Genomic DNA, 21,753 nt, shown 5'->3' with positions numbered 1-21,753 from the left:
TGTCAATTTTTAACTTTTTCTAATTTTTAACTTTTCTAAATTTCCAACTTTATTTTCAATCGAAAAATTTCATCTTCAATATTGAATTTGAAAAGGAAAAAAAAAACCCCACAAAAACTATATTATAGGTCTACAACCATTTAAACTATTCTATTGATATAAATTTTGCTTCTTACAAACAACACATGCATGCCACACACTAGCACACAACTATTTTAGAAGAGCAACAATTACAAGGACAACAAAATATAGGTTTAATGTAGACTCACTTATTTCAAGTATGAAGAAAATGAGTGACAGTTCGAATATGGACAATATGCCTATAACTGAAGTAATTATAGTTATTGCAATAGTAACAATAGTCATCTAAGAGACTATGGTTCTTATGGTTAATAGTGATGAGCATTAGACATCGATCTATACACACATAGACCATAACTTCCTCGTGAACGCGTTGAAGACTCAGACTTAGACTCAGAACCTTTATATCATCTACCATTCTTCCAAACATGTCTTCATTTAGATGAAATATGGTTTGATTCAAGGTATCCTCATATTAGTATCATTAGGGTTGACATTGATAATCATGCATGACATACTTCCAATTATGTTAGAAACTTTGAATATACTATGACTTGAGAACAATACTGTCACTACCAAATAAATTATGCTAATGTTAGGCTAATACCTCATAGCCATCATCTTACTATTGAATATTGTATTTGGCCTTCTATTTGTATGACGTAGACTTTATCAATGATGACTATTCACTTCATTTCATTTTTCGCTATCTATTATTTCATTACTAATCATATTTGACTTCTGATTAATGATTTATATGCTTAAAGTCTTTTAGTTTATAATTACTTGAATAAATTTGCATAAAATTTTCACCAAAAAATTCACAATACTTCTATAAATTTTCACGATATCTGTGATTTTTTAGGACATTTATCGATACTTAAATATTCATCAATATATTCGTAAATCTGAGTTTACTGAATATTTACATCATTATCGATATTTTCGTCTACAACTGTTTTGAAATAATTAGTTTTGTTATTATTTGTTCTAAACATTTATGTAGTTAGATTCCTTTAAATTAATTCTTTTAAAGAATTTAATGTAGTACCAATTTATGTTAATATATGATTAAATAAATTGAAAAATCATGTGGATAGCACTTATTAAAAACTAGTACACACACAAAGGTTTAAACCTCATTTTAGTGATATGTTTTGATTTCAATAGTTATTTGCTTAAAGTATAAAGTTTATTTCTTGGTTTTTTATGCTTATTTTTGGGTATTTTATTTCAAATTTTGCACTATGAAAAAAATATGGATTTAAAACCATGTCTAGAGTCATATGTGCTCATTTATATATAAAAATAATGGAATGATGTTACTTTGAAGTTTGAAGAGTTTTTACATTTGTGCAGAGAATGTAAGAAAATATAGATTTACGTGATTTGCTAACAGCATATTAGTTACATCCACGAATAGAGTGAGGGAATAGTTTATTAATAAAAAGAAATATCATATAATACAAATTGTAGATGCGATAATAGAATTTATAAATAACATCTCTCTAAGTCTTAGACCCGAAATTGTAAATAACATATAAATGAATATATATCACTGAGACCTCATGTTAGGACTTTTTTATTTCTATTAATTGATCGCGTATGCAAGTACATAAAACTTTGGCTATAATTTCCCTAGGTTCCATCCATCAATAGATTTGTTCTTTTAAATATAAATTCATATTGGTTTTTGGATTGTTGGTTGCGGTTTGGTTTTATTTATACATTCAATTGTTACTATTACTTTGTCACCTAATACTCTTTTGTTTTTTTTTAGTAAAACAATTGCGAGATAGGAGATTGAACTTCCAACTTCAAATGAAGGAGTGATATCAATTGTCATTGAACTTAGCTCACTTCAATAAATATTTCTTATTTTCATAGGTACATTAGTACATTCATTTTCAACCCCACTAATCGTACTAAAATGACCGTTTCTCTTTTATAATAAAATAAATATTCTAAAATCACAAGGGATTAAATTAAATAATTTAAAAAAATGGGAACCAAAATATAGATTTTTTAAAAAATCTATATTTTCCATGGAATTGGAAATTTACATGGAATTGGAAGGATCACACAAAATTATTGGTCACATTATGTTTATGTCTATGGGTCTTTTCAACAATATATATATTTTCCTAAAATAAATACAAATAAGTACTAATTGATATGTAGTCGTACAAGTTCAATCCTCTTATCCATTTTGTTGTACCCTAAAAAATTTGGCAAAATTACATTTTTTTTTATTTGTTGAGAAATTTTAGACATAATTTCTATTGGATCCCTAGATTTCAAACTATGATAATGTTAGTCCTTAATTAATTTTGAGTTTAATTTCAATTTAGTTCTTAGGTTTTCAAATGTTAGAATTTTGTCATTTGATTTGAGTTTTGTTTCAATTTGGTTTCTAGTTTTCAGGCTCTATGCATTTAATCTCGATTTTTTTTTATTAAATATTCACTTCATGGTATTAATGTCTATTAATTAATTATGAAATGAAATTTTAAAATTAATTTTAATAGTTTTTAAGCTGATAATGAGTATTTAGTGAAAAATCGAAATTAAAAGTGTAAATATCAAAATCTAAAAATGAAATTGAATCAAGGCCACATTTACCCTAGTGGAAAGGTAATAAATTAATGTAAAAAATGGGTCCCATTTGATTACATTTGGTGTTATTTACTTGTTTCTGCACATGGGACTCACTTCCAAATCTGTAATAAAAAAAGCAAACGGTTGGACGAGCAGAATATGCTCAATTCAATTGCATCTGGAAATTACGTCGTATTATTACTATTGTTGTTATGGTTACCGTTGTTGTTACTATTCTAGAGGAAGGTTATCATTACCTTTGACCTTTAAATATAATGAAAACGATAACGGTAACAATAAATATGACAAAATTTATAATTCTAAATAAGTGTGATCAAAAGCAATCAAATTACATTTTCTATTTAGGCTCATTACAATTGATTTGTCAACAAAATTTCATTACGATTACACCAATTTTCATTATAACTCAATAAATATGACCCAAAAATTCAAATTTTAAAGATAAAATTGAAAATTAGACTAAAAATTTATGTATAAAAAACTTTTTCTTTTTTCATTTTTCTTTTTTAAAGAATAGCGGGCCTACCATCGTTTGAGATCACGTGCATCCCAAACACACATTCCGCTACCCGTAGTTAATTATGGACGGTTCATCTATGGGCTGTCTTTAGATCCGATGGACGCCACGTGGAATATTGGATTTGATTGAAATAAAAGTGTCTTTAAATATCATTATTTATTAACGTACCTAACCTTTTATGGGGCACATATTCCTTCAACGCTTCACTCCTTCCTTGTACGTTTGTATGGTCTCCACAAATAATAATAAAATCTTCGTTTAGTGGTTTTTTGATGTCTTCCACTATCCATCTTTATTTTTATAATTCCTTAGATATTTCCAATGATTCTTAGGAACCGTTTGAAGTAAAAAGTTGATTGTTATAATGATAAATTATTATAGTTGAGTTATAATAGTTTGTATTTGAGGTGTAGATTATTTTAGTTTAAGTTAGAATAATATGTGTTTGAAGTGTAAACTATTTCAGTTTGAGGTTGAAATAGTAAACACTGTAGCATAGAATAAAAAAAAATGATGAATGTAACATAGTAAAAATTGTAGCAAATAGAAAATATGTAATAAATGAGGGTTTTGAAATAATGTTAATTGTAGCTAATTAGAGAATATAATAATATTTACTGTAGCAAGAAGTAGTTATTATAGTCGTTATTATAGTCTTAGGTAGTCCTTGTCCCTCCCTTAATGGTTGTACTCAATTTTTTAATTTGGCCTTCAATATTTTAGAATATTTTCTTAGGCAATCTAAATTTTATTTCACGTTTTTTAAATTCAGTGAGTTGATCTAATATGCATTTATCATTTTTAAACATATATTTTAATCAATTTACATCTAAGTTAAAAATGTACTATAAACATTGAATTGATTTTGAAGGATTAAAAATATATTTTACAGTGAATTAAAATAAAACAAAAATTACCATAGAAAATGTCATTAGTCACTCTTTGTTAATTTGATGTGTCTCTAGAATTGTCACACTTTCTAGAAGAATCACATGTAGGTAAGGAATTTATCAACATATCAAGAAAAAAAATTACAAATTTTGGTACGTGAAGTTTGAGTTTAGTTACATTTGAGTCTATGAGTTTTGAAATTCAATATTTTTATTTATGATATTTTTGGAAGTTGGTGTGACAATTTTTAATTTTTAGTTTTTTAACTAAATATATTTTAATTTAAAAAAAACAAAAAAAAATTCAGTATCATGTTTTATTTTATTTTTTTCCCTCCTTTTGTTTTCTTGTTCAATCTTCCCATCGTTGTCTTTCTTTTCTCATCCCCCACTACGCAACCTCTATCCCCATCGCCACTCCCTTCTTCGATCTCTTCCTTAGATTTGAAATAGGGCTGTTTGATAGTGGATGGACTTAAAAAGTCTAAACAGTGTGTGATTTTTGTTTAAAAGAAAATGATCTACCACTTTTCTCTCCTCGTTTTACATAATTTTTTTTTGTCGGCATTTTAATTACTCTCCCCATTTTTTCTCTCTTCCACTCACGTGTTGTCATTTATTCACCTCTTTTTCTTCTTATCTTTTCTATTCTTTCATGTACGATTTGTCTTCCTTCATCTTGTCTCTTCTTCCTTCCTCTGACTCAAGTTGTAATCTTCTCAGATTTTATTATATATTTGCATTTTCTTGTTGAACATTATGTTTCTATTCTTCAGTTTTTTTTTGTATGGCTATTTTTTTAGATCTTATAGATATGAACGATTTTTTTTGGCAAATCTAACTTTTTTTTTTTTTTTTTGTGTGTAGATTTAAGTATTTTTTTGGGTAAATCTCACTACGTTTTTGGTAGATCTAAATATTTTTTTTAACAGATATGAACAATTTCTTGGTAGATCTAACTTTTTTCTTGTTTAGGTTTGAAATCTTTTCAAATACTTGGTTTCTGGCTTAGGATTTGTACGTTCTTGTTTGAATTCCCTCATATTTTATTCGTCCTTGCATGCTTGATTTTCCGATTGTTATTAGCTCTGTACTTTTTCGGGTTTGTTTTTGTTCTGATTTAGCTTCCTGTCATTTTGAGCATCTTTTTTGTTTGCATGTTTATGATTAGGGCTTATTCTTATAATTTGTTCTTCGTCTCTTATGATTTTTTTCCACTCCTGGTATGTTATTCCAACCAAGTCCCTATTATTTTTTTTCCATTTATATCGTATTAACTTCTTCATCTCTATTCTTTCTTCTCCTGCTTATATATGTTCTGTTTGTCTTTGTCTTCCCTACTTTTTTTTCCAAATTACCTCTTGCCGCTTCAATAATAAACCATGTATCCTTCATTTTCCATTTTTTTTTCCATCAAACTTGGACAGCGAGTAAATCCTTAGTAGGGGATACCAACCATGTTATTGGAGCTTGGTGGGAGTCCAATCCACCCCACAATAGGTTTATTTTCTAATATTTTTTCCCTCAAGGCCAATGATGATTTGTTTCAAAATTCTGCACTCTAACTTTTCTAGTATGATTTCCGATATGATTTTATTTCATTTCGATAATTAGATTAAAAAATTCTACATCATTGTTTTTTTCTTATGTTTTATGGACTGCTTTGTAATTTCTTCCTTCGTATATAATCAATTTTTTTGGTGTTTTAGTTTGACCAATGGATTTTTTTTACATTTGAAATTGTTTTCAGTATTCAACTAAATTCAGTTTTCGTACACTTAAATTGAACTTCAATTTTACAACTGTTGCAACTGTTTACTTTGTTTGTTTGGAATTGAATTTCTTCCAATGAAAGATCTGTACCAAATCCTAAGACCCTCTAATCTTTATTCTTATGTCCATTTATGTGTGAGATATTATGTTATCTTTATGTCCATTTTCAGTAGATTTATTTTATGGTCAACCACCTAAAATTGATATTGAACTGACCCTTACTTACTTTATTTATGTTTGAGTTGACTCACTTTATTATAGGTATAACGAATTTACTATTTGAACTTATTGAGGTTAGGTGCACTTAAATGCACCTAACTCTCCTCACCAACCATTCTTATTGTATCTTCTACTTTTATCTTAATTCCTCATATTTTTTGAGACTTCTCTACAGCCTCCTTTGATATACTTGTTGATACATCCCTGCTCTAACCTTTTTTTTTTTTTTTCAAGTTTTCTTTAAACCGTTTTTACATTCTTATATATGTGGTTTGTCTGTTACAATATGTTCTATTTTTTTCTTCTACCTCTGACTTCAACTTTATTCCATACATATAAGGTAGCTAACAAATGAGAGATTGCCCTATACAAGGTATGCTTCCTTTCTCCCTTATATTCCAAGTAAGATCTATCATTAACGTTTTCATGTCTCTGTTAGGCAACATCTATTTTCTGCCCCCTTATGTGTGGACCGTCTCGAATACCATTCACTCTGAACATAGTCGAAAGGTATGTTCTAGTATATTTCATTTCTACTTTAGTCGTATTGATCTATCCTTTGGTCTAACCATACTTTTTTTTTCTTCCGTGTAGGAGCCAAACTAATCGAACATGCATTTCGTAACTAGTTTGAGGTTCGTAAGTTTTACGTTCGGAGTAATATTTGTTATAGTCTACTGTTTGTTGCTTGACTTGGTGAACATTTGTAATGCACTATGGTTTTATATTTTTTTTTCACTTGTATATTGACATTGTTGAAAACTTTTTTCTTTGTGGACTTTGATTTGTTGTAAATAGTTTGACGTTCGTTTTTAGTTTCAATTTATAAATTTCAATTTAGAATTCAATCTATAAATTTAAATTGGTTCAATTTTTATTTCATTTTATTCTATCTTACACTTTTCTGTAAAATTAAAAAGAAAATTGCAAATGGGAATAGAATAAAAAAAAATATATTTTTTTTATTTATATAAAGAATAATTATAAATACATAAAATTAATTTTTTTAAGTAGTTGTGCTGTAAATACAAAAAATAAAAAAGAAAATATTCCCTCTGTTTTTTTTTTTTAACTTTTCCAATGTAATGAATCTTTATAAAAATATTGTAATGTCCTAGAATGAAAGCTATATTTAATATTGTAATCGAGACTAATTCTGAAAGAAAGTTACATATAATATTTTCTAATATGGCATAAACTTCACGACAAAGAAAGTATAAGTATAGGAACAAAAGTTAGTACATTTTCAACATCATAAGCATAGGAATAAGCACATGAATGAAAGTTAGTACCTTTACAAAATTGTAGGCTAATATGTTCTCAACTATTATAATACTCATCCAGACTTGTTTCGATTTACGTAAATATACTTATAATTTGTCAACTAGAATATCTACTTTTACAATTTAGGACACATATAAGTAGTAAAGGGTATCACGAGAACCATTAAACCATAACCATTAGAACTCCTGAATCCTAACTCCCCAAAAAACCCTTCACCTCAACACTTATCACTGGCATTGACTACCCATATTTTAAAAATATAGGTAGATGGGAATACACAAATTCTATGTGGTATTCATTGGTTGTAACCCAGGGATCTACCTACCCTAGTACGAATGTCTTAATCAAGTTAATGAGTACAAGGGGGCATTACACAAGTTGTATGAAACATTTGTACAAGGGGACATACAAAAGACGAACCTTTTCCACTTTGTACAAAAAAAAAAACGGATACAATATTGTACACGCCTACTTGCTCGAACCCACTAGATTTACTACCTAATATTTCAACCCAAAAACATTTTGTCAATTTGTTTTTTGGAATGGCCACATGTTTGGTCATTTGATATAATTTTTGTGATGTTCAGGAGAACATAACTATACTACACTATCACATTCTCGAAATGAAAGGTAATTATTATATGTATAATTTCAGTTTGACATATACGATCCATGTTATATAAACATAAACTGTTAAGTAGAGTGTTCATGGGTTGGGTTGAAAGAATTTTTAGACCAACTCAATTGTTCGGTTTGTAAATTTTTTCAACCCAAATAACCCTTATTAAAAAATGAATCCAACCCAACCCAACCATGAAATATTTGGTTTGGGTTGATTCGGGTTAATCAGGTCATTTATTTAAAATTTTGTTCTAAAAAGAAGCAAAACATAAATACTAAAAGTCAAATTTAATTAGTTTCATATATTGAATTAAGATTAACAACCCAATTTCAATTTTAGTGAAAATTTTCTTTCTAAAGTGCAAAAAAACTACTTTTAAGAGTTGTTGAAGAATAAATTATTCAAAAAAAAAATATTGAAATTAAATAAAATTAAAATCAATATATGTATAAATAATTGTGTTATAAGTAATAAAAAAATATTTTAAAGTTAATAATAAAAGGGTTGGTTCAGGTTCGTTTGGGTTATATTAGGTGAACCCATGAACCAATTCAACCCATCAAATTTTCATTTATTTGAATCCAACCCAACCCAAACCGCACGGGTTGGGTTGGGTTGATCGGTTTTTTTGGGTTATCGGGTTTTTTGAACACCCCTACTGTTAAGTTATCAAGTTATTCAACGTTTATGTGTACAATATATTAATTTTTTTTTTTATAATAATGTTAAGTTAGCAAGATCAACGTACATACATACAATATACCACTTCATAAATAATTGAGTTGCAATATGACATGCATTCTGGTGGTATGTTTTACAAATTGAAGAGAATTAAAGTTTTTACAGTTTTTTAAAAGAATACATTGAAAAGAATATGTTATGTTTTACAAATTGAAAAAAAAAATAGAGTTTTTCTAGTTTATGTCATAAAAGGATTGAGAAAATAGGTATATAGTTGAAAATTAATCAACAATAGAAAAGCAAAAAAAAAAAAAAAAAAAACAAACAAACAAACAAAACAAAACAAAAAAGGAAAAAAAAGGAACCAATCTCATTTACAAAAACTACATCAGATACCCCAACTCAACTCAACTCTGCACACCAACACTGACAATAATTACCAACTCAACTTAATTCTGCACAACAAACACAGATAATTTATCTCTCCAGATAATTTAACTCTTCAGATAATAATTATCAACTCAAGTATATGCTTTTATCGTAAGCCAAATGCCCCCTGAGGGAGAATAGGGGCAACAACGTGTGTTGTAGAGATGAGAAAGGAAAGAGAAGAACAAGAGGAGGGAGAAAGGAAAGAGCGATGAAAAAAAATTAAAATAGATTTTAAAAATAAAAAATAATATTTTTTAATTAAAAATATCACGTCAACTTTCTTTAGGCAAATGCAGTGCACATGTGTGGAGAAAAATGTAATGCCACCCTAAATACTTTTTACACCTCTACACAAATGTTTTGGTATAAATCTACTTCAACCACTTCTAAATCTTCTAATGTGTACAAAACGGAATAAACAAAAACTCAATTCTGTTGGGGGAAAATGGTACATATAAAACTGAATACATTAGCAAACTGATTACACCTCAATTACTAGAAACAATATACTCAAAATATAATATTCAAACTCAAATGAAAGCTAGATGTTGTAACAAGGCTTAGATATGAAAATAACCAAAGACTTGAAAGAACCTAAAAAACTTTAGAGACTAAAAACGTAGTCAAGGCACGCTTCTGATAAGTGTTATCCTGAAGACAATTATTCGCTCTGCATGGACCGCAAGCAGACTACAATGATCATCTCAGCAGGATACAATAATTAACTCCGATAAAACTGCAACCTTGAACTACTCATGCTTCCACTTCTACTTATGCCCCGAGGAAGTAGTTCTTCTTATGGCAACAGACTTGGATAAAAAAGACAGGGGATGCCCGTATGCTGCAAGTTCCATTCAATCAGTCATTTAGTTTCTTTTCTCATCTTTCTTGCTTATTGGTTAAAGAAAGCTTGCCCCGCTTTAGCTAGAAGGATCATTGTCAATCTCAAAAGTTTTATTTTCAATATCCAAGTATATGGAATAACTGTTGTTCTTTCTATCGCATATGACTTAGATGTGTTTTACCTCTAGTAACAGGTTCCTTTTTGAAAAACTTCATTTATTCTGGTGTAGATGGCAAGCAGGCCTCAAGGAATATAAGGTTTTCATGAGGCTGAATAACTAAGCATAGTGGCGAAAAGGTGTAGTTACTTGAAAGAAGAGAATTTTGTATGGATAGAAGGCCCACTTCAGAAAGATCATAGTTATCACTCATCTTAAATACAGAATGGACTTCTTAGAGTTTAAATACCAATGAATGAAGAGAACATTCTTTATTACAATAAGATTTAGTAATTTGATGTAATATTTGCATTTTTGTATTAGATTCCGATAAATGATATTAATTTAATTCAATGACATATCTATTAGGTTTAAAAATGAATCAATAGAATATTCTTATTTCATTTTTAATTTAAATTTAAATTTTAAGTCTAAATATTTTTTGTGCATGTCAAAGCTTCTCTCTCGCTTATTTCTTAGAGCGAGCTCTACATCGTTCCTCTCCATATTGGTCGAGTTTAATTACATCTCCTGGACCTCCCCCGGAAATGATTTGAAAGATCCAAAACAAAAAAAATAGTGGTATTTGCTAGCAGCAACATAATAGAGATAGTCAATCAATATAGATTGTTCCGAAATCTGATTCAAATCCAATATAACACCTATGGATATATTGAAGGAAATCAGACATGAGGATTTCTATGAGCAGCGGAATGATCGTTCCAAATTTCAATCATATATGAACAACAACAATTACAATCAATAAACAGAAACAAACAGGCTATGCACAAAATGAAATTACAGCATGCTTTACTATACGATCAAGGGAAGAATTACACATACCTTTGAAGACTCATCTTTAACACCCTTGATCACGAATGCTCGAACAATCAACAAGACTTCAAACCCGAATGCTTGAGCACTATGACCGCCACACTATACAATCAACAACAATCTCGAACACAACGATCACCTAGATCATGAACACAGCGAACGGCCTCCAAAAACCTCGACTATGTCGAGTTGAGTACGACACCACCACAATGGTTACCTTGGTATTCTCGGTGTGAGAATCCGGAAGTGTGGGCTCTATGTGGACTTGGTTAGAGAATGATACTGAAGGAATAACAATTGTGTAAACGATTGAGTAAGTGGAAGATGGCAGAGGTCTATCGTATAGACGATGCTCAATCGTTTAGAAGAAGTTGTGCCATCGTTTAGCAAAAGTTGCACGATTGTTTAACTAATCGGTCAACTGCGTGTCTATTGTATAGAAACACTCTACGATCATCTAGTCTCTCCAAGCTGTCATTTAGTAAATCTAATTCACTTGATAGCCACCATGAGAAATTTCCAAGAACGGAAACTCTTTCAATCAACTACTAAATTTAGGAAAACATTTTTCCTTTTATCTCACGGTTACCATGAATATCACCAATAACCTCCCACTCAATTAATTATTAAAGAAAAAGAGATAATTATCCAATAATTAATATTAATAATATAATAACCAACTTACCATACTATATTTATAACCTATAGTTTTAATATTTCATCTCATGAAACATATAACCATAGCTCTTTTTCTATTTCATGGTACTTAATGTAAATCTCATTTACATTAACCCTCTACTTGATGTATCACATACATCACACCGATCATATTATATATAATCGAATTACCTCTTGTCAATTTAAACATTTCAAATCAATACCAAGAACTGATCTTCAACTTGAATCCATTGAGCTACCAAGAGGACCTTATGGACTTGTAGCTCGAAGCTCTAACGGTATGTGAGTAACTGACTAAACTTTTTAGTCACAGAATCCACCATCCATTAACTTTCAGGTACTCCACTAAAGACGGACAGCTGAACTCTCCTTACTATAGATATATTATGTGTCCATATCAACCAATCAATAGTGCGATAACCCTTCATAGATTGCTCGTAAGTACAGTTGGGCCAATAACCGTTATGGCTCTGTAGTTACATCTAATTCCTTAAGTACCACTGATCCCCCTAATGAACATAAGTCATATTCCTACTATGTCTAAGTCCTCTCTTCCAAAGAGAAGTTGTAGCCACTATGTTCAAGCCCCGGAATCAGCCTTTAATGGAGCAATCTATCTACTTACCCCTGCTTCGGGGAAGGAGTGAATTCCATCTTGTGTAACCGAGTTTCCAGCTCCCAAATCAGACAAGTCCCCAAAAAGGTAGGCATGTTGAGTTGGCAATCTGGCCATTCTCACCCATACTAATCAAAGGATTGCCCTCAAAGGCAGGAGTTCCCAAAACACTCAGGATTGAGGTCATGTCACCTATGGTCGTTTAGGTGACATATAAGTCTCCAGTATCAAGGACATTATATACAGAGACGAATCATCTCATTGTCTGGTCACGAATCATCTCATTGTCTGGTATTATATAAACTCTTTGTATAGAACACCCCCGCTCGCATGTCTCCACATGAATGGTCAGGATCTACCATCTGTAGTAGTTCACAACACTTGCAAACCTCTACAAAGCGGGTCGTATCCGTAGTGTGACTAGGATCAGGTATCCCTGCTTAATCCTTAAACTACAGACCTACTTAGGTTATCACTTAAGGCATGATCCACTTGTATATCTCATATATATGCTTAAGTTTACATACGATAACCATGAAGCTTTGTTTATTAGATATGAGTAAATGCCAGAAAAAATAACTTTTATTTTATTCATAACAATGTGTATATATTACAAACTACGAGACTCCAGGAGAATTAGGACACCAATCCTAACATACATAAGATGCTTCTATGCATTAGACTAACTAAAGTTCATGCTTTCCTGCGTGAGACAAAGGAAGCTAATTTTCTTACTCGTCGAGAAGGTAAATGTTGGACTTTTTCTTCCTCTCGTAAAGCATCTTTTTTCTTTCATATTTCATTTTCCTTTCCTGTATTTTTCTTTCGAGATATAGCTCGACTTCTTACATGTGTTAAGCATGCAACTAGCGTCCATCCTGAGCCAGGATCAAACTCTCCATGAGATTCATAGTTGCATTACTTATAGGCTTTCTTGTTCGTAGACAAAGCTAATTTGAAATTGTCTATCAGTTACACCAAAGGATGCAATCAATACAGCCAGAACTACACTTGTAACCTAAGTCAACTCACAAGGTTTCTTAAATCAACCAGTAAAATACATACGATATACGTGCAGGATCATCATTAAGACCATCATACTTGCCAACCACAAGTCGAAAATGCGGCTCAGGTGTAATAGGTCCGAATGCTGAAGAAACATTGGACTAGTTGGAGTTCTTACCTTCTTGAGAGTCTATGGACCAAGATCTATTAGTCAAGCGAGAGTACCCAACCTATAAGCTTTGAAAGGATAGGGGTGGATAGTGTTGGGAATGTCCTAGAACTCGCAGTTCGTAAATTTCGTGTTAAACATTCTATTTATCAATAAAATATTATTGGGTATCTTATTGATGGTGAAAAATTAGATGTCAATTACTCGACAGCTAAAATTCCGAGAACGCGATATGCGATGCATGTCCTAAATGTATGCTTTGATGCGTCGATGGTCATGTGTTGGAATGACTATGCGTTAACGAATGTATGCGATGATCATGCGTCCTGTCACAAGTTTTCTTACGCTCACGCTAAGTATAACGCGAACGTAAGTTTCTCGGGTGATTCGAGGTCGAACTCAGGGACTTGTAGCTAGATGAATGCGGTAATGTGTATGCAGCGATTGAATAAAAGAATGGATGGGAGGTTTCTATGCTAACTCTGCTCCTACTCCTAAGAAAACTCTTGACATGAAACAAATGAATGAGAAAATAGATAAAATGTGGAGATGTCTTCATTGAAACCATTAAGAGTGACCGCAAGGGCAACCTTAGTCAACGCAAGCCATGCGATCATGCTACACACACTAAAATCCTAAATCTAGGACGTATGGTGTGTATGCTTCGTGTCGAGATGATCGCATACAACCACCATATCCTACTTCCTGGACGTAGCCATTGTCCTTTCCTTAGGGTGCATATGCTGTGTAATAACAAACGAAGCTTATTCCCAAGTCTCCATTCTTGTTTATGCGAACCTAATCTAGCCCTCTCGAGCATCGATTCTAACATAGCTCTCTCGAGTCTTAGGTTCTTTCTTTAGACTCTCTCTCGAGTAGCTCTAAAGGTGTGATGGGCGCATACACAAGACAAGGTAACTACACAAACTTGGTTGACGCAAGATTATTCCTATCTCTAGTGAACAATAACTTACATTGCTTAACGTGACCAATCACTTACCCTCCCGGGCAGTTAGTTGTTGCTGACTTTACTCATAGACAAGCGTTGCGTTTGCCTATAGACAGACGTTGCTACAGCTTCGCACTAAGCAAATAATGTTTTCTCACACACTCACACAACACACACCTCTCGGTGTTTTGCTACATGATTCATATCTCTAGTCCACATGATTAAGTATGTGATACTCTAGCAATCTCACTAAGTGATACAATGAAAGTTAAAGATGCTAAGTAAAGAAGATGGAAATGGAATTGGAGGAAACACATAAATGCATTGAACACATAATGTATTAATTCCTAATCACAAAATGTAATACAATACAATATAAGAAGAGAAGAGAAAACGAAATGACCGGCTGGAAGCAATGACTTGCTTCCAGCGGATGTGCATCAAGGCTTCCGGTGGTGCCATGGATGGGTGGTGGAACTGACTCTCTCGAGATCTAGCTCCGATTGAAGGCTTCAGTCATCACTCAGAATGAATGAAGGAGATGAAGAACTCTCAAGCTTTCTTCTCACGCATTTGTCTGAATCGCAAGGAAAACCTTAGATTGCAGGGGTAATCCTCGGACAAGTTGGAATTCTGCTCATCGGCTTCTTTATAGAGCTTGGATTACCGACAACATTAATGGATTGCTCTGATTTTGACATTCGCAACACATTTAGTCCTTTCTGAATCTCTGTTACTAACGGCGTGGTAGGTGAAATGTCAACATCATCTTTTGGTTTTCCCGAGGTAGATACGTTGATACGTTCATTCCACCAACCTTGTGTTGTTCCTTTTATCATGCGTTATCGTGTAGCCGCCATCATGCAGTGACCGCATTCGCTTAAAACCGTAACTTCTACACGATGAACGCAATCGCTTGACGAGCGCAACTCCCATGCAATGGACGCATGCGGCTGATTACCGCAACACCCATGCATTAATCGAATACGTTTGCCTTTGCGATGGAGAGTTTCTCCACATGCGGTCGTCTATGCGGTAGTCCGCGTTTGCGTCTACTTCATGCGTTAGCTACAAAAATAGACAATTGAACGTATAAGAACACATAATAATGGGTTAGCCGAGATTCATCATGCTGATCAATGCAAACTCATTTTCTCATGAATTCCTAACATAATTGCCGCATATTCTGCTTAACAGCCCTCATAATTCTAAATAAAAGTCCTAAGATGACATGCATTTCTGCATGTCATCACTTATTCGATAAAGTTGTTGATATTGCATCCTATTATAAAAATCCAATAAACATATCCATGACTATAATATGAATACTTTAACTTTATGTGGTGACATAAATAGGATCAAGTTAATAGTATATAACCTAAATAGTCTATAAGTATATGAATGAAATTGGGTATCTCATCCTGGTAACACTATTGGATGCAACCCATTTTTGTATGGTAATACAAATGATGTGATCCACAGATCATTCATGTAGAGACATGTGAGTGGGGCATCCTATGCAATGAGTTTTCATAAAGACTGGACCTCAAAATAGTCACTTTTCTTTATAACGACCATTTACTGTTAAAACTGACTATTTCATACTAAAGTAACCTAGGATAACTCGATCTTAATCTCGAGCTAGCTATGAACTCTTGTTTATTTCAGAATTTTCCTTTGATCTGCATGAGTGAGAGTAGTCCAACAACACTGTTTAATAAGCCTCCCATTTTAGGGATAAAACCGGATAGATAATTGGGGACATAGCCTTGCAAGATGGAATTCACTCCTACTTGTCTTAGGGTTAGCAGATAGGTTGTTCTCTTAAGTGCTGATTCCTGGCCTTGAACAAACGGAGCCCCACCCTCTCGTGATAGAGAGGGACGTGATTCATAAACGATATTATGGATCAGTTGTTCATTAAAGGGTCAGTGGGAGCTTAAGGAATAATATGCATTTACAAGGGTAAAACAGTAATTTTGATCCAACTGTAAATACGAACGACCTGTGAAGGATCGACTTACTGATTATGGTTAACATGGACATAAATACATATACAGTGAAGAGAGTGCAACTATCGAGCTATAGTGGTGTGCCTTGATAATTAACAAATAGTAATTAATTCGGTTTAAAGAGTTTAACCAATTGATTACAAATCGTTGGAGTTCATGATCTGTAGGTCTAGTAGGTCCTTCTACTAGCTCATAAATTGGAATATAAATTGAGTATTGATTGGATGAATTTTGAATTTAGGGTTATGAATTTGAAATATTCAAATTCGATTTTAAGGTTTTCAATTGATTGTATATGATGCAATTAAAACGTTTAATTTAGTCAAATATTTAAATTATGATTTAAATGTTAATTATACGAAATTGAATCATATTGGTGGAATTTGTTATTTATTAATTTAATATTAAGATATTAAATTAATAATTTTTTAATTAAAAGGTTTAATTAAAATTGGAATTAGTTTTATTTAAATTAATTATTTTGAATTGATTTTATAAAACTAAATTTTAAATAAAATAGTTTTGTTTAAATAAAAAATCAATTTAAAAGAAATTGATTTGAGTTATTGGATTTTTCCCAAAAATTGGAAAAATTCACTAACCATATCTGGGTGGTTAATCACCCAAGTCCACTTTTGATCTTCAATTAATTCCAAGTAGAAGCTGCTCTACATGCAGTCCTGTTCTATTGCATGAATCCAGTCTATAAAATGATGCTTCATGCATGTAATTGAATGAGTATGCTGAGAATTTTACTTGAGTTGCTGCAAAACTTAAAACCCTACTAAACCCATCCAAGTTCATCATCAATTCAGCTTAATTTAAGTGTTTCCACCACACATTCCTTCTTGAGCATAGTGGAAAAGATCTTATTGGTGGTCTACTTCAAGAATCGAGCTCAAACTTGTGGAAATTCTGCTGAATTTGTGGAAGAGATCTTCAAAGGTAATGTTTGATTCAAACCCTCTTATGAATATATCGTGAGTAGCATGTTTAAAACTCAAACTAAATGTAGTTAGAGTGCTTATTGATTCTGAATTCTTCAGTTGCATGTTATATTACTCCTTCAGATAGGAACTAAAAGAGAGAGATTGAAGTAGTTCGAACCTTGGTACTTCCATATGCCATCAACAGGCCTAAGTAGGCCCAGTGGAAGTAGGGAAGGAAAAACATCGAAAAAAACACCTGAAATGACAAATGGTTGGGGAGAGGAAAAGTTCCTTTTTTTAGGGTACCCCAAGGAACAGATCTAGTAGAGTACTCGGCTCTTAAGTGTGTCTGTGATACAAAAAATTACTTTTATATGATATAATAAGTTTTAAAATAGAACCTTCTATATTTTTTCTTATATTGAATCAATCATTTATTTTATATATGCTTGGATATGGACAAGATATTAATTTTTTATTTGGATCTAGTTGGTCCATTTGATTTGTGCTCAAGTCGGATGATGAAAAATTATCAAGAAAAGGCCCCTTCCTATATTGAGTGATAGGCTCAGGTGTCTTTACTAATATTCTAAAAGAGGATGACCCTTCTCCCTATCAATCGAGCTGCTTCGCTCCCCTCCCTCTCGGTTGAGTTGATTCGCCCCTCTTTCTTTTTTTTGTTATTGAAAATGGGGCAACTTTCTCACTTGTTGTTAAGGGTTTGACAGTGAATTTTTTCTTCCATTCTATCATTTGTTTGAGAGCTTAAACTAGGCTCCCTTTTTTTTTTTTTTTTTTTTATAGGTTTTCGGTCTTAATCAATATAGGTTAGGGGCGCGTTGGGACAGTCAGTGGCTGCTTAATCTCATCCGAGAGTCTAACTCTTTGTACTAATTTTTTTTATGGTCGGTCCGCGACCCCTATATATCGAAGGCGTCCTTGAGGGACAGATGTCAAATCCACTCAAATTTTGGCTATTGCATAACCTTTGCATATCTTCTCTAAGCAAATTTTTTTAGACATTACTTTTATTTCCATGTTTTCCTGCTACCTTATCGCATACTTTGATTTTTGTGAAATATCGCAAAGAAATTCCCATTTGGTTGGACCCAGTGATTTTAAACAAAAAAGTATCCCCTAGGGGGTCTGAGTAGCGTAGCCGTCTAGTAATTGACTCTTTAGTTTGACTAGGTTCCCGCTTTCCTCGGCTGATAGAATGAACTACCAATTCCATTGATGAAAGATCTATTGCAGAACAAGAACAATAAGTCAAGTTCTCCAATCTAGCGAAAGAGCTTTTTTCTTTCCCTTTCTTTCTTTATTTGTACTTCAACCGGTTGAGGAAAAAAAACCTAAGCCTCGTATGAATTACTAATCGAAACTCTTTATTCCTTTAGACCTAAAGACCTTGGCTATTTAAAATTTGAGGAATATCCTTTAGAAAAAAAGTTCAATTGCTATAACTTCCCCCTCCTCCTCCCCCCACGCTAGAAAGACTTTCTTACTTAGCTTAGTTCTCTTACCCCCTTTGAGGAGTCAAATCCTTTTGGAACTAGATTTCTACCTTTATCTTTAGAAAAAGCCTTGATTTATACCTTTTTCTTTCTTCTTCCGCACCCTGTTCAAATCATCAATTCCATAAGTTCCTCGTTTGTTGGTACCAATTCAATCTTCGGTCACATTGGTTGCAAAATAAATTCCCTTTCTTTATGATCCAGAATCCATATACCTTTTGAAAAATTCATTCTAAAAAGAATGCTTTCAATATATATATATATATATATATATATATATTATTGCTACTATTTCAATTATCGCTTTCATTTTCCAAGAATGAAAAAGAAGTTTCTATTAATATCGCCTCACCCTCCTCTTGATAGTGAAAGAGGGGCCTTAATAGAAGATGAATTTTTTTAATGTTGCTCTAATACCCAACCAAAGAGCTATTGCGGTGATTCACATCATTTATATTCTTTCTCTCTTTCTTTCACCCTTCCAGTTATTTGCATACTTTTATTAACTCGTGTATTCATTTTTATTCTTTGAACAAAAAAGGTACCATCGTGCCATAAAACGATTTTATATGTATAGAGAGATCTCAGATGTTTTTAGCGCCAGGTCTAAACCCCAAGAGTAGTCTTGCTTTAATCCCACCACTAAAGTTAGAAAAATGGAACTGATGAGAGCATATGGGGCAATCCAAGGGGTCTCATGCACGTGATTCATTTTCAATGTACTGCAATACGTTCAAATACTTTTTAGAGGCTACACTCTAATTTGAAAAAAAAAAAGAAAAGAGAGAGTACAAAAAACGGAATTCAAATAGGTACCTGTAGGTGCTACTAGTGCCCTCGACGACTGCTTAAGTCCTACTACAGATAAATACACCAATGCTATCTAACAACTTTTATGAGCTTTGAGCCCCTCCTCGGTCTTGGTTTTAATATGACATTAATATAAGTGTTATATGTTTAATGGGATAGATTAAAACCTATAATCAAGAGTTGCATGCAAACATAGGTCCATTTTTTTAATGGTTTTAAAATTAATTCACCTAGACCTATGTTGGAAGTATTTATAATGAGATTAGAAATAGGTTAATCTTTTAATTTATTTTAATTGGATTAAAATAAATTCCATTAAAAGATTAAATTTATAAAATAATTGCCCATAAGGGACATTTTTCTAAGGAACGTTCTATTTAGACAGGATATTTAAGCTGACGGAAACGGAACATCTACACCTAGGAATTGACCTGGAAGGTGAATCGGGCAAATATTTTATAAGCATGCAATAGGTGATTGATTTTATTAAAGAGTTTCATAAATGAAATCAAATATTGTTATAAGATTCAATATAAGTGTTATATTGAGCAAATTAAGAAGGACTTAGATTGATTCATTAGTTGGAGTTTAAATAAGTATAATAAAACCCTAAAAATAATATACTTCAGTGGGAGAAAAATGGTATATGGGATATATCAATTTTTAGCTCTCATGTCCTTAAGAGTTCACACAACAAGATCCATGCTCATCTTCTTGTCGCCTTGAGCGTGATCTCCCTTCGGAAAGTGTTTGCATGGGTCAATACCAAGGTGAATAGGGAAAATATTTATAGTAAGTGGGAGAAGGATGCATGTCAATGTATCCTACGGTCTCCTCCATTAGATTGCACCATAAGAGTCCTATGGTCCACCTGCGTGTCGTCTTGGAGCCACCACCTTTTCGGAGGCCTAATCATAAGGCTCAAAACAACACAAACTCCAATAATGGATAGGGTTTCTTAGGTTAATCTTCAACATTTATCTTTCCTTTTAGTAGTCTATTGAAGCGTACCTCTGGGATCCGAAAATGGTAGGGTCACACTTACGAGATGAATTAAGCTAGTTAAGGAATCATTGACCGAACAATGTAGCTAAAAACTATAGGAATAAGAGTTATTATGGCATTAGTGATTAGCTGAGATTGTCTCAATTTAAGGGAGTGGTAGCTGATCACCCTGAGGTAGCTATTTGATAAGGAGTTGACCATCATAGGAGAACAGGAATTTTTACAAGAGAAAAATGAAGCTCAACAAGCTCAATTCATCTCAATCAATGCTCATGCTGAAAATCCATAGGGGAGCTTTCTAAGTCAATTAAATCATGATGCAATCATTATGCCCCAAAAACCAATGATGAGCTAGAGCTAAAAGACTTCTAGAAGGATTAAATGTTTGCTTTGATGATAAGTTTCCAACCAAAGGTGAAGAGTTGTAACCATTGAAGCTTCAAGAGTCATTTGGTCATCCAAAAGCCATCATGAATCTAAAAATTTAGATCCATTTACGTTATTAACATCCCATGTATTTAATTAATGTTATGAATTTACATTTATTAGAGTAGTCAAAAGAGTATTAGATGAATGTAGCCAATATAGGTCAAAGGTTGCACCCTTTCATGGTGTCTATTCAATTAGTTCAAATAGGGCTGTAATCTCCACATTTAGAACAACACTTTGAATTTGAATGGAATTTCATTAGAGTTTATTCTCTCAAGCTTTATGCTTTTTCTTTGTATTCTCGTGTTTAGAATGCATGTTTTAGAACTTTCAATCTAGTTTGATCAATTAGATTGTGAAGAGTTCGAAATCTTGAAGTTAGGAACAAGTTCTTCTTTCTTCTTGATCATCGATCAATCTTCCAAGCCAAATCTGTTTAGCTTTCTTAGGGTTGTTATCATTTTGTTTATTGGGGGTTATTCTTATTATTGTTGTGGGGGTTCACCTAGAATAAAGGGGGAGTTCTCATACGTGATTGAGGTAATTCTCTTTATCACTGTTGCTCTAAACCTTTGAAGTACCGTTGCAAAGACAAGCAATAGTTTAAATAGGGTTCTTTGATTACTTGTTTTTGCTAAATTGATTAGATAATTGTTTTTTAATAATGGATTAAGACAAATG

General features: G+C 32.4%; 1 long non-coding RNA gene across 1 annotated transcript; it reads left to right on the top strand.

Moving 5' to 3' along the window:
- The first annotated feature begins 4,825 nt into the window (after positions 1-4,825).
- Positions 4,826-6,897, top strand: LOC120079369. The gene is made up of 2 exons (XR_005482227.1): positions 4,826-6,612; positions 6,697-6,897. It is a non-coding gene; the product is annotated as an uncharacterized LOC120079369 (long non-coding RNA).
- Positions 6,898-21,753: the final 14,856 nt, after the last annotated feature.

Source organism: Benincasa hispida, chromosome 6, assembly GCF_009727055.1.
Source record: "Benincasa hispida cultivar B227 chromosome 6, ASM972705v1, whole genome shotgun sequence".
Lineage (NCBI taxonomy): Eukaryota > Viridiplantae > Streptophyta > Magnoliopsida > Cucurbitales > Cucurbitaceae > Benincasa > Benincasa hispida.
Note: the sequence above shows the minus strand (reverse complement) of the source record. Positions and strands in the feature narration are given on the sequence as shown.